Source organism: Chenopodium album, chromosome 8 (genome assembly GCF_948465745.1).
Source record: "Chenopodium album chromosome 8, dcCheAlbu1.1, whole genome shotgun sequence".
Classification (NCBI taxonomy): Eukaryota; Viridiplantae; Streptophyta; class Magnoliopsida; order Caryophyllales; family Amaranthaceae; genus Chenopodium; species Chenopodium album.
The window spans coordinates 75478633-75494230 of NC_137841.1; the positions used below are offsets into that span (position 1 = coordinate 75478633).

At 31.4% G+C, this 15598-nt stretch overlaps 1 pseudogene; it reads right to left on the reverse strand.

The window, feature by feature from the left end:
- Nucleotides 1–9009: 9009 nt before the first annotated feature.
- On the reverse strand, nt 9010–10309 carry LOC145556736 (abscisic acid receptor PYL4 pseudogene; annotated as a pseudogene).
- Between the last annotated feature and the right edge of the window lie 5289 nt (nt 10310–15598).

The window sequence follows — 15598 nt, forward strand, 5'->3', positions numbered from 1 at the left end:
ATCAGTCTGAATGCTCCTTCTATAATCAAAGAGGGCGATTAGCAGCAACAACCCTAAACAGTATTCATAAAGTTTGGTAACTCAAGAAATTTGCTACCTCTTCAGACGCTTTTTATCACTTCAATGTCTAGGCTTCAACTTAGCATACAGTCCAACATTACTTTCATTATTCAACTTAGCATACAGTCCGAGCAACATGCAACTCCCAAACCTACTTCCCCATCTCATATTCATTAAGTACCTCAAACAACCCTCACATGAATTGCAAACAAAATTAAAAAAACATCATACCTCCTTTTTCTCCCATTGTAAATCAATACAACAACATCAATTACGTTCACCTAAAGAATCATATGCTATAATTAATTAATTACCCCATGAATTACATGCAACATTCCCTTGTAAGGAATAGTGGCCTAGTGGGGCGTAAAGAACACTCTTTGAATGAGGACCAATCAATAACATTTGATAAAACCACCTCCCAAATTTGCAAATTAAGCCATAACCAACATAATCTCTCATTGTTCTATAATTGCAAATATAATAATTAGTAGTAATAAACTAAGAAGTTTAGCATCAGAGCAACGCAATAACAACCAATCACAATACCCAACAATTTCAACAGATTCTGAGTGTAACCCATAAATTATTAGAGTAGAAAACAAATTCCCAATTATAAAATTCAAAACTTTAATGCCCAAATAATCATAATTGAAATTCAAATAGTAGGGTTTAGGGTTTACCGATGAACGAAAAAGAGGCAAAAATCGTTGAGATGTAAAATTTGCATAATCGGAGTTGGAATGAGCAATAACTTATCGCTTAGATGTACACTATTGAATTTGAACTGTAACATCAAGTTGGCGGGTATTTTGCATTTGCGAATCATCTTTTATTTATTGGCTTAAAGTTTGAGCATGGTTAATTAAACATTTGATAATGTGAAAATGTCAAAATCACACCTCATCCGACCCGGTTTGAAAAACCACATCTTCGGAGACATCTGATAAAATTGAAACTTTAAAATTTGATCTCACGGTTTAATTTTGACACTATTCTACATAACTTTTTTTTTTTTTTTTTTTTTTTTTGGACAAGCCAATAAAATTTTGGAAAATGAGAATAACAAAGGGAGTAATATGTTCAAATTACTCTACTCATACATAATTGCATCTTTATAAGATTGAACATGTGTATTAGCTTAGTCTATATTGTTTTCGATTTATCCTGTAAGATCTTTCATCTACCACCCTAGTAACAAGCTAACATGTGATCGATTTCATCAGTAGCATGGGAGGAGAAGGATTAGGATTATGGGGCGATCATATTGGGATGGACTTATATATTACTCCGTACCTTTTACCTTATGTATTATGGAGTAGTAAACAAAATAAAACTATTTGATACAAATTATAAATATCACAAGGCGAATAAGAGAATTGAAGATACGGAATACCACCTAATTAATCAATTCATTTGCATAGCTTTCATAGATGTAGGATTGATTCGGGTAGCATGATGTACTTACTTTTCTAATGACACGCATTAACTTGTTAATGCCATGCTATTCACATGGTGTTTAATCTTATACGAGTACTGTTATACAATTGTATTTTATAAATTAATTAATTAAATTCTTGTCATTTGTGATCATTTATATTTTCACTAACTTTCAAAAGTGTCTCATTCATTTTACTTACTTTTTATACTTTTATCATTTATTATATCTTTAATACAAAGTTTCATATGTGGCTGGCCACACGGTGTGACCAGCCACAATTTTTTTATTTTTTAAAAATTCTTTCTCTCTCCTCTCTATTCTCATTCTCTCTCCTCTTTTCTTCTTCTTCAAGCCAGAACATTCATCTCATTTTCTCAGAGAACGTAACACAAATTTCGCAATCGTCATCAATAGTCGTCTCCATGGTTCGTTCGTCGGTGATTCGTTCGTCGGAAGTAGTGGTTTCACTGGGAGGGTAGTGGTGGTTTGGTGACTCCGTCGTCGGAAAACAAGTTCAAAGTTTTTAAGGCCAAATTCGGCCATGAAAACTCTAGATCTAGAATTTTCATGGTCGAATTTGGCCTTTTTAGCCATATTTGAAGTGATATTCGAAACCATTGTTAACATTTTAAGGTATTTGTTTGATTTGATTTTTTTTAATGGTTTGGTTGGATCGGGGTTTGTTTGTGGGTTAGGGGCTAGTGGCAAGGCGTTTAGGTTGGTAGTGGTTCGTTGGTGGTGGTTGTTGGTGGTAGTTTTTTGTTGGTGGTGGGTAAGGGGTTACTAGATCCAGGGTTACTAGGTAGTCCGGTTAGGGGTTACTAGGTCGTCGGTCAGGGGTTACTTGGGGTTACTAGGTCGGTTAGGGGTAACTTCGGGTTACTAGGTCGGCGGCCAGGGGTTACTTGGGGTTACTAGGTCGGGGGTTACTAGGTCGGTTAGGGGTTACTTGGGGTTACTAGGTCGGTTAGGGGTTACTAGGGGTTACTAGGTCGGGGGTTACCAGGTCGGTTAGGGGTTACTTGGGGTTACTAGGTCGGGGGTTACCAGGTTGGTTAGGGGTTACTTGGGGTTACTAGGTCGGGGGTTACCAGGTTGGTTAGGGGTTAATAGGTCAGGGGTTACTAGGTCAGTCAGGGTTACTTGGTCAAGGGTTACTAAGTCAGTCAAGGGTTACTTTGTCTGGGGGTTACTTTGTCATTTGCTGATTTGACAACCTGCCGCATGGTGCGGCCAGCCGCACCGGAAACCCACTGTATCTTTAAGCATTTGTTGAAAAAGTTGACAAGTACTTTTTTTTTTTTTTTTTTTTTTTGAGGAAAAAAATTGACAAGTACTTACTCAATTAACAATAATAGTTGAACATGTAATTCATTTAAAAGATAGCAAAACAATTCTTGACCAATAATACAGAGTAATAGATATGAAAAAATAAACTTTGATCTATAAACTAGGGCACAAAGCTTTGTTTCCAAAAAAAAAAAAAAAATCAGGACACAAAGCTCAAAATTCATTGAATCTGAAAATTGTGCTTAATGGGCCAAACAACGCAACCTAGCTAGCTATTTTAAATTAAACTTTTACAAATAGGAAGATTTCCCTAAAAATTGTTGAATTGTAAATTAATTTCCTATTTGCGTTGGTTTAAAAACTTATTCCCACAATATTGTCCACGTAGGTTTGGTAGGATTTTTTTTTTTTTTTTAAATTTTTTTTTTTGCAAAGAACCGCTAACGGTTATAGCGATTCTATACATATAAAACCGCTAATGTCGTTAGCGGTTCTTCCAATTTAAAACTTAAAATAAGAACCGCTAACGATGTTAGCGGTTTTATAACAAGTATAACCGCTATCACCGTTAGCGGTTAGCGGTTAGCGGTTCTTTGTAAAAAAAAAATTAAAAAAAAAAAACCAAATCTTTTTCCAATCCTACGTGGACAATATTGTGGGAATAAATTTTTAAACCGACACAAATAGGGAATTAATTTACAATTTAACAATTTTTATGGAAATCGTTCTTTACAAATATCATTACATACCAATTGAAATAAAAAATATTACATTTCTTGTTAATTAATGTTGTCTTTATGCTTGCAATCACATGGATAAATTCATAATTTTGCAATTTTTTCAAACTTTAATTTTCCCACTATCTAAATTCTGGTACATTCACTTAAAATTTAGGTAGTACAAATAATATTTTTAAAAAATACAAAGTATCTTTGATTGCATCTACCTTTATGTGCAAAACTGGGTGTATATAAAAGGTATTGATGTTCTCCTGTATCATAATAAAACGGGAGAAATATTTACGAGTACAAAAATAATAGGTCCACTTGGTGCGAAAAGGGGTTAACACTTGGACGGAATAACGTATGGACACTTCACTATAAACTAATAAAAGCCATACTTACTGGACACAGTATCCATCTTCTTTTTGCAATCTAACCACTTTAAGTTTGACCAACCATATACAAATACAGGTCCTAATCCAATATACTTGTAAATATAATTGATATGATATGACCTCATAAATACTACTACTATAAGCTTTAATTTGTAACACAATTATTTTAAACGTGTGTCTGCCTTGTCTCACAAGTGGGATGCTTACTTTTCCAGCCCTAAAATACCCCCCACCAGATAATTATCCGTAAGAAAGATTTTATTGCAATTAATTATTATTTTTTGGCATCTTTTGTTAATTATTTATCCATATAATCCATCAATTGGCCAAATAGCCAATATTCTACTTTATGATTATTATTATTGTACTTTGTACTGTATATTTTTATTATATAAAAGAAGGTAGTATGATCAAGTTTTTACTCTGACTTATTATTCATATATATGGTACGTTTATTTGCATAGTTGCATGAGCAAGATTATAAAACTACAACTACTATATTATCATGTTGGTTATTATATATAATAAAAGGTTACAACAATTATTAGGACATGTTCTGATTAACTGAGCTCAACTGAACTGAACTGAATATTTTATGAGAAAAAAAAATTAAGATAAGAACTGAACTAAACTGAACTTATTGGAGCTGAAATGAACTGAACTGAAAATAAGCTGAAGAGAACAGACCCTTAGTGTATATAATCAAATATATTCCACTTTGTATTAGTAGCAAAAAGAAAACTAAATGAATTTATGATAATATTTGAAATATTTATATCGTATTTAAAATTGTAAAATTCATAATTAAATTAGTCTCAATGTATCATATTTGTAATTTAAAAAAAAAAAAAATCATTCTCAAATTAGGCTTAAATGATGAGAGTGTCTTTTTTTCTTATTGTTTTATTTATTTTTGTTGAAATCTAGTTTAATTATCAAGTTACCATAAATATACACTTTGTATTTATAATTTGCATCGAGTATTATCAATATGCATGTCAAGTGAATTCAATAATACAAGTATGATTTATGGTTAGACTATTACAATAAAAAGCTATAATCAGTCTATAAATTAAATGTCTACCTAATTTTATCTCTCATATTCTCCTAACTATTAACTGAAACACAAACAAACAATACAAAAAAAATTGGCAAATGAAAAAAATGTAGTCTATAATCTATATGTCTCACAAACAAAATTAATAGAATTTTTTATTGAGAGAAAATTAAGAAGGTATAAATGAAAATTTAAATAAAAAATCCTAACATACTGAACTCAACCCCAGATTTTAATTTCACTCCCAAATTATAAATTAAACAACGTACTACTACAAAATCGATTTTAGCTCGAGGGCCAAAAAAGATATCAAAGGAGTACTAGGAAACATTCATCTAACTTAGCAATGTAGCTAGTAAATAATACTCTTTGATAATCTATATCATAATAATAATAATAATTATCAAAAGTGGATTATTATTAATTATAGCTTGTATCAAATACATGTATATACAACTAGTGCTGTCAAATTTCAAACCGAAACCGTTTAACTGCCCAAAATCAACCGACCCAAATGAGAACCGAACCGATTAAAAACCGATTTTGTAAAACCGAAAGCCGACCCGAACCGTATTAAAGTAAAACCGAAACCGAACCGATCTGAATAATGTCAAACCGTATAAGAACCGAACCCGTTAACAAATCGAACCAGTTTTAAACCGAACTGAAATCAAATCAAACCGAACCGAAAAAGAACCGAACCGTTTCTAACCCGAAACCGTTTCCAACCCGAAACCGTTTGAACCGAGGTAAAAACCGTTTACACCGAACCGTTAACAAACTGCAACCCGTTTGCACCGAACCGTTTATAAACCGAACTGTTAATAAATCAAACTGTAATTTCGATCTCACAATAACTCATCAAATCATGATTATGACACATCAATTAGATGATTGAATAAGAAGCAGTTAATAATGTGATAGTAAAACAATAATAATTCATTAATACACTAAACTTTATAATCTACGTTACTTCGTAATAAACTAGTAACATCAGTATGACTAAACTTGAAAATAACATGATATGTATTTTTAAAATCGATGAGAATTTGTATATAATATAATGCCTAATGCCTAAATATGAAGTGATGAAGTCTCGCCTTGATATAAAACTTGTTAACCAGCAAAAGGTTAGTTAGCAAGTACTATGAAATTTCAAACCAAAATTGTTTAACTGCCCGAATCCAAACGACCCGAATAAAAACCGACTTTTTGAAATAAAAAACCGTTCTGAAACATAATTTAGTAAACGTGAAATGGAACTGATTCGAATAACGTTAAATCGTATAAAAGGCGAACCCGTTAACAAACCGAACCAAAATAAAACTGAATCGAAAAAGAACCGAACCGTTTCTAACTCAAAACCGTTTCCAACCCGAAACTGTTTGAACCGGTATAAAAACCATTTACACCGAACTGTTAACAAACCGCAACCCGGCTGTACCGAACCGTTTACAACCCGAACCGAATTAAAACTGCTCAAGAATAAATCGAAACCGAATCGAACCGATAACTATTTAAACCGAACTGAAACCGACCCGCGATACATTTAAACCGATTTCAAACCGACCCGATTTAATACCAAACCGAACCGAACCCAAACTGTCAAACCGTTTTGAAAGTGCTATATACAACTAATACAAGTATTTACGTTACATAGATATAGAATGAATAAAAACAATAATGTACGTGGCATTTATGTCATTCTGATAATCTTGCTTGAATTTGAACGTCCACTTGCAAATCAAGTTGCAGTTCATAAATCATCAAATTGAATTATAAAAATGTTTAGAGTAAGAGAAAAGGATTAGCAATGCAAGTTGCACCGATCGATTATATTTTCTTCAACTTTTCCTTTATTAAAGCAACTTGAGTTTTTGGAAAACTCAAATTTCCAACTTGCTAACGCCTGCTTTAGATTCCTTCTTGCACTAGTATAGAAACCTAGCTACTAGTACTACTTAATATGCAAATACAATTTTTTTTTTTTTTTTTTTTTTTTGAAAAATACACATGATTTTAAGAAAGTTACTAAATAATTTAGAGATTTACATTAATATTAGACGTATATAAATTGGTAGACGACGTAAGTATGTCAAAACTGATACAATATATTTTTTTTTAGTGTTTATATAGTTTATTTGACAGGATTTTTAGTGTATAGTTATATTTTATCTTTTGAAGAAAAATGTGTTCCTTTGATTACAATTTACAACTAGTGATCGATTGAATTTCTAGGCAGAGGTTGTTGAGCTATATATGTGGTCATTTTATTACCAAAATGTGTGGTCCTTTATTATTTTCTTCAAGTCTTCAAATAATAGTTGATTAAGATATTATTATTAATTAGAAAACTTTCTAATCCATAGGAATTGAAGTTTATGTCAATATCATTCAAATGCTCGATCAATCAATCAAACTTTAAATTATAGTTCTTGTATGTTATGTTTAACCCACGGCGGCCTTCAGTTTATATAACACAAGTCAGATATATGTGATTGTTCTTCAAATATACTCGAGAATTATCTGTAGTAGATTTTTTTTATCGATACATGATGCAAGCATGAGGCATGCAAATTATGTACTCCGTATTTGATATTAATTGGTACATTATAAAAGAGTAATTTGTCAAAAGAAAAAGGAGCACTAAATAAAGCTTGTTGAGGATCTCATGACTTTCGCATGCCTAAAGAAATATTCTTCTTCTCATTGTACAAATAATACGGAGTAGAAAACTCGGTGTTAGACCTTAATTTACGAGTTACTATTATGTAAAGTATGTTTAAAAAAAAAAAAAAAAAAGTTATGTCAAAATTGTACGGCTTGTAAAGTGCGAGCGACAAAATGAAGGCCGCGAAATTTGAACTCTGTTACCCTAGTAGGCTTACCAAGCCTACTGTTGAATCTAGTAGTATTATAATATTGTCATTTCTTGTTGGAAATTTTAATTTTTTTTTTTTTTTTTAAAAAGGAATTTTTAGTTGAAAATTTAACACTATTTGAAAATAAAATAAAATGTGTAAGTAACTATGAAAGATTGAAAGGTATGGAAAACAAAAACTTGTATAATGTAAGTAACATAACATAAGATGGTGAATTTAATTCTACGACTTGCTTACACATTTTTCCTAGTTACTTCTTAATATGTAAAAATTGAAAAAATAAAATAAATCAATAGCTGGTTATAAAATACATTATTTTAGGAATTCACAAAGGATACAATATTAGTATAGAGTAACTTAAAAAAATGTGAGAGGACATTTTGAAATTTTCTAGTGTCTTTGAGATATGATACGTCGGTTATCATATATGGTTCAGGTGATCTTTCAAATTTGATCAAGTCCTAACTAGTTATTAGACTTATTTCATCCTCTAATTTGTAAATGCATCTAGATTTAATTTTTAAAAACCCCAAATTTGTACATGAGATTCAAGCCTTAGAATATGATAATCAATTAAAATCAAATCAAGAAGATCAATGCATGTTGTTATGTTAGTTGCTATACTTCCATGATTCATGGCATCATAGTTAAGTATATTTTGAAAACGTCATCAACAATAATGAACTAAATTAAGGTTTTAATGGAGGTCAAATTGTAAACTAATCAGCCTGCATATTTGAATAGGTAAATAATTTAATACTATTTTGACAATTACATAATATTAATGCATGTATCACAGGCTGCCTAGCCAAACTATACTTATGTATAGAGTTGACTACCTATAACTCTATATATAATTATATACTACTTCGTATAATATTTGGATAATCAACTTAATTAATTAAGATCCATTGAATCCTCAAAGGTTGATGTTTGAAATAGTCTTAACAAATTCATTAGATTGATTAAATAAATTAATGAAAAAAATAACATTTGAGGTGAAAAATATAATCAAGAATATGCCCGTTTATTATATTTCTGAAATCCCAAAGTTTTATAACGTACTATTCAATTCTATTTCAATTAACTAATAACTAAGTAAACATAAATTAACAGTTAAAAGTAATTAATGACGAATAACATGGGATTAAGATGTTCATCGTATGACCAAACAACCTGTCCTCCTTAACGGGGGAAAGGGGGGTGTTAATTAAATTATAAGCACATTTTCATTTTCTCACCCTAAAATTAAGGGAAAGAAAGAAAAATCCTAATTAATTTGGGTATCAACAAATTTTAACAAAGAAAATAACAAAAATAAAGTAAATTTTAATGTTTGAAATCTTCAACAATAAAAATGATTTCATGAAACTTTACATGATGATGAAGAAGATGGGGTTGTAGTTGTTGAACATGATGATCTGGCCATTCTCTCAGCTATCTTGGCAAGAGATTGCAAGTTGCAACGTACAATTGTATCAACAAATACACACGTCTCTTCTTTTGTATTACCACTAGGAACGTCTACCACATACGATTCCACCACTACTGTCCCCTTGCAGCAGCTGGTGGGACAGTCTGTGGTTGTCCCACCAGCTGCTGCATTATTATTGTCCTCTCTACTACCTGTAGAGAAGGACGAGGGGTGCAAGGTGGTCACGGATCGGTAGTTGTGCAGGCGGTGCTCACCGCCCACAACCCGAAACCCTATGGCGTGCTTTTGCTCGTCTAGGACCTCTAGTCGCTCTGTGCTGCACTGAGCTGGCAACCCTGACACCACGTGGACCTCCCTCAGGCACCCGACCTCACCCCCGTCCCCAGCGATCATGCGACAACTCCTCAAAAAATTCTTGTACGTCTGTGGCTCGTCGAACCGGCGGACCAAACCCCACACGGTCTCAATGGGGGCGGCGATCCTCTGCACCACAACGGAACAACACTGGTTAGGACCAACCTCGTGGTTGTGGTACCTAGCCACCGTTTCCATCTCCTCATCAGGAGAAGGGCAGCAGAGTGAAAGTTCCCTCGCTAGCTCATTAGCTAGCGAGGGTTTCATCTCTGCTGCCATAGTAGTGACCGGTACTACAGGTACAACATCTGTGGTATCGGCCATGAACGTTGTTGTTGCTGCTGTTGTTGTTGAAAAAGTTTGAAGTTGGAGAGTAGTAGAAGGCATTATAAGTTATTACTCTCCAAAACAAAAACCAAAAAAAAAAACTCTATTTGAAAGAGAAAACAAAACAAGTTTTAGATGGAGAGAGACTAAGAATGAAGAAGAGAGTAGATTTATTATGTGATTAAAAGAGAGAGAAAATTGAGGAAAGGAGAGGTTGATCTTATCTGGCGGGATTACGCCGGACAAGGCAAGTGGGAAGAACAAGTTGCAACAAAAATATTTTTGGACGTAGTTTTTAGGAAGTTGCCCTTTTCTTTTTACTAGTACTATCCAACTACTCAAAACTTGGCTATTTGTATTAAACAAAATAAAAATGATTATATATATTCAACTATCCTAAATTAAGACTATAATAATAACAAATTAATTTTGTCCAATTGTTAATAAACAAATGGGGGCTCGTCTAGAATTGCGGAGATACGAACCAATGAGATGTGGTCGTACAAATTCTAAGTTACTGTGGCTTATTTGTTCATTTTTATGATTTTAGGTGAAGATGAGATGATGAGGTTATAAAAGAATTACGCAATTGTTTTGTGTGTTGGAATTTTGGAATGGTCCACCCTACTTACTCTAACCTCGGACTACACGGCCTAAAATATTGTTTTGTTTTTCTTTTGGGTTCCGATTTGAGAGCGACTACTAACCTATCACATCCATCTTCTTATAATTCTGGTTCTATTCCAAATTAATAGTTATGCTATGCTATAATTTTTGGTTTTAAATTTTGAAAAATGTTGTTTTCAATATAACACGGAGTACTTCGTAATAACAATAGTATTGTGTCTCAAATTTAAATTACCACCTCCGTTTTAAATTAATTGTAATGATTAGATATTTTAAACTGTTTATAAGAGTGAGCACTGAACACAATCTAGTGGTATGGAGAGAATAATGACAAAAATGAACTACTAACAATATGATCCGAGATCTAGGATCTTAGTATTACCATTACAACTTTACTAACTAAATTTACATTTTCAATTCTCACCTTAACTAAAAGATGCTATATATTTATTTGATTTAATATGGTAGCAAATATGAATCATGTGATTATTAATTTTAATTTTCACTTAAAATTAATGAAGAAGAAGAGACCATATAGATTATATAACCATTAAATTGTCCATTATATTGCACATCATTTAGTAAAATCATAGCATGTCCTACTTTAAAGTTATTTTTGAGGTAGGGTAGAAATTGAACAATTTGATAATAAAAGAGGCATATATAAAATTTCAACCTTTCAAAAAATATAATCCGCTCTAACGTGATGAGACACATTGGCATACAATACCTTCTAGTTTCTCATAATTTTGATTTTCTATATTATCGAAGTACATTGTTTATACTACACTCAATTCACAACCTATCTCCGTAAATTAAATTTTACTCACGAAAATACGAATTACAATGCAAAACATACACCGATAGTTGTTTGTTATATTATAACAAAAAATTGGGGCCATCAATTAACATTTTGCAAATTGAATTAATGGCAATTTAATAATCATCAAGTCGATGTCTTATAGAAGGAAAATCGATATAGTGAGCTAGCAGGGACACATTCAACCTAAATTTGTGATACACATTTATTCATTTCCAAAAGACATGCTACTTGGCTGATATTTAGATGTGCAATTGAACTTTTCTCACCACTTTATTCATTAATTTAACTTTTATTTTTTTATACGTGACGCAACCTTAAAAACTTAAGTACATACGGATTAAAATTGCTTAGTTTCTTTTTTGTTTTTTAAAGCAAAATAAAATAAAGTAAGATCGTACTACTTTATTTGTTTATATTCCAAAGATTTGTTCATAATTGTCCTAATACGTACTCCTTGCTAATAAATTAATTAAGCTAATGTTATTTAAACTATACTTTTTGGTGATATTTGCGGTAACAGGCCATGACTTCAAAGGCCATTTCATAATCATACACTTCTATAAGGGCATTAAATTTAAAGTATCACGAGTTGTAACAAAGGAGGTTATTTCTTCTCGAAATATGAGAAATATCTCGTAATTCATTAGTAAAGGCCGATCTAAAACCTAACTATTAAAAATAAAAAATAATATTATATGTATTCCTTGGCCAGGGATATGAATTAGCACTTAAAATCATTTCTAATTTGGTACCTTGTATGGAGTATTAATTTAAAAATGCATAATAAAAGCCTAATTAATGTTATATTTTCGTTTTGTTTTTTTTTTGTTTTTTTTTTTTTGTTTTTTTTTTTTTTTTTTCATTTTTAGCTCCTTATATGTAGCCTAAGGGCTATCTACAACACACTTTCCTTAAATAAAATTATTTTGTAAATTGAATCTTTTCATTCTGAGATAATTATTGATCGATATTTCATGTACAGTACACATGGGTGTACTACACAACTATATATTTGCTAGCTATTTAATTTTCATAATTCGAACTAATAAACAAGGAGGGATACCCAGTCAATTGTCTTTTCAAGTAGCAGTGGAGGGGTATATGCGTCTTTTCATGTACTAGTTGAGTACATGTGTAATTTCCTCACCAAACAGTAAAAGCAAAAACAAACAGTAATTGGACAGTTCACCAAAAGTATTGAATGAATGACCTTGCTTTTTCAATATATTTACAAAAATGTCATCATATTAACAAAAATTCGTTTATCTGGCAGATTAACTTGTATTTTCCTATAAACAAGTAGCTCTAGTAATTAAAGATGAACTAATGATAAAAGTACTAAAACCATCTCTTTCATCTGCAGTATTAATAAGGATCAACTTGCAATTTCATTTTCATAATTGGAAGCTAATAAATTGATTTTCAAAAATTAAAACCCTACCAAACTCTTCCATTATTATTCTTCTATCTAATAACTTTAATCAATCCCCTCCTACACCCACTCTTCGATCTCTTTCATCATGTCAAAGCAATAGTTTTTCACCTCTTCCAACTTATTGAATTTATTAGCCTTTATTTAATTAGTAGCGCTATTTATATATTCAGGCTGGATTAATGTATTTATGCATGGGTCATGTTGATATGAGACATGACCTGCTTACATTGGTAGGGCGATATGGGCCGATAGTATAACTATTGACAAACTACGATTTGTCGTTTGTTTGGATTTAGTTGTTACACTTTTTAACAATTCTGTACAAACAAACGATACAATTAATCGATTACACATTAATGTTGCTGTTTCTATACAAGTCGTATTTAACTTGATAATATTTATAAATCCATAATATCTCAAGGTGCAATGTTGTAATGCACAATATTCATATAAGTATTCACAGTCAAAGTGTGTATTGGTATACATGCACAAAGGAAACTTTTTATATATTTAAACACAGAAGGAGTATCAAAGATTTTAAACTGTTTAAAATGAAAATACGAATTTTTTTTATCACCCAAAGTAAATGTACAAACAAAAAATGATCACATTATTCAACAAATAATGAATTATTGAATTGCAAGAATAAGACTTTACATAAAGCTTGCTTGAACCAATGAATACTAGGGGAAGTTAGGACCCCTCCCCCAAATTCCTGCCAACTTGTGTTTTGCTATGATTTATATTTCACCAATTGGTAAAATTTCTTTTTGACAAATTGTATAAGAATAATATTATGTTTATAGCTACTAGTACTAGTATTTTCCTTCAAGTTTGTCACATTCTTACTAGTTGATCTACAATTGCAATTTAAAGGAACCTTCTTATCTAAAATTGTTAGAAAAGAAATGTCAAGAAAGTATAAAAAATTAACAAAAAAGTGCAATCAATTTATATTGCATAGGAAGAAGAGAAACTATGTTCAATGCATATGTAGTGTAACAAGCAAGAGGGCATAATACCATATATATTTTCATCAAAGATTATAATTGCAACTTGTTATATGATTTTGTACCAACTACTACTAGGTCTAATATATCCTCAATCTAAAGATTGAATGGAATATTTATGTACGTATGCAGTGATGAAGTTTGGCATTGAATAGTATGCACTCTTTTGCAATTTGCTTCAAGGTACATTGCATATATATTTTCTTTTATGTGTATGGAGTAGTTTGCCAATTCCTCGGTCACTCCGATAGTGTATATGATGACTTTGCTCTTTTCAAGTGAATCGTTCATACAGAAACTTATTAGAGCTTATTATATTGGCTCTGTTTCTAAACTTAATTGATCACTTGGGCTTATCCTATATTTTAAGCTCTTGATCAAACTTATTATTCTATACACCCGAACTTATCATGCATCATTTATTTGAAGGATTGCTCTTTACTTTATTTACTTGTTTATCTCAATTAAAAAGAATCATATATGAGATCGGTTGTTAGATATAAGTTGGTCTACATTGGACAATTGGAAAAAAAATCTGTTACATATTATATTACAAATTGGTATAGGGATGATGAACACCTTTAAAGTTTAGTGAGCTACTTTCTAAAACATGTTGGTTTAGTAGCAAGTTGTTATATATTCATATGGAACATGTAGTAAGAATATCTTTACAAACTCAGAAAAAATTCTCAAGTCTCAAGCACCTTCCTAGCTAGCTAGGGGTCCATTGGTTAAAATTTCCATTTGCCAATTGCCACTATGCTGATAGAGACTCTTAAGATTTACAACCTCCGATTCATATTATTTGCAACGATTTTATCAATTTCGTATTTCTAAAGAGGTATCTAAGATTTGAGATCAATTCCTCCATATATATACATATTATTGGCGTTTGTAGTTCTCTATGCACAAAAGAAAAAATAAAAAACGTTAATGAGATCTGAGAGATTGTTATATACTCGCGGGTGTACCATACACCCAATTAACCCAAGGTTAGTTTTGCTCCTCATTAAATGAAAAACCATCATCAAGATGTGAACAAAATACCTAAGGGTGTACGGTATACCCGGATTGTACAAATTCTCGTGAGACCTTATAATTAAGTTTGTCTATTGTATAGAGAAGTAGAAATTCAATATTTCAATGAAAGAGTTTTTACGTACGGTACCGGCAGTGACGATGACATCAAACCAAATTTGTTACATATAAAGTCATGAGGAGTATTTAAAGACTCCTTTCAAAATTTCGAAGAAAAATTCGAATTTCTTTCGAAAAGTCTTCTTGACTATATACTCTGATCTCTAGTATCCTTTCATACTTGTCCAGTTGTACCACTTGTTAAGACCTTTTTTTTTCGAATCTCAATGGAGATCAATTATGGACAATTTTCTTAGTTAGAGGTTCCCTCTCGATTACAGACTTACTGGGAATTCTAGGATCGATTCTATATACATGAAAAAAAAACTTATGGATATCTACTCAAATACTTATACTCCGTAGCATTTATAATTCATGAAAAAAAAGTACTTGATTGACAATTTTATTTATTTATACGTCATTTTTTAAGTTATGTAATTCTAAATACGAGATTACGGGTGTTCATATTTTCTTTTTACAATTGTTAGGTAAAAATTATTTAAACTTTTTTTTTTTTTTTTTTTTATTATTAAAAAAAGAAAGTCATAGAGACAAGTGATGAGAATTGATTTTAAGATCATTTAAAATCAAGAGAAAAACTCA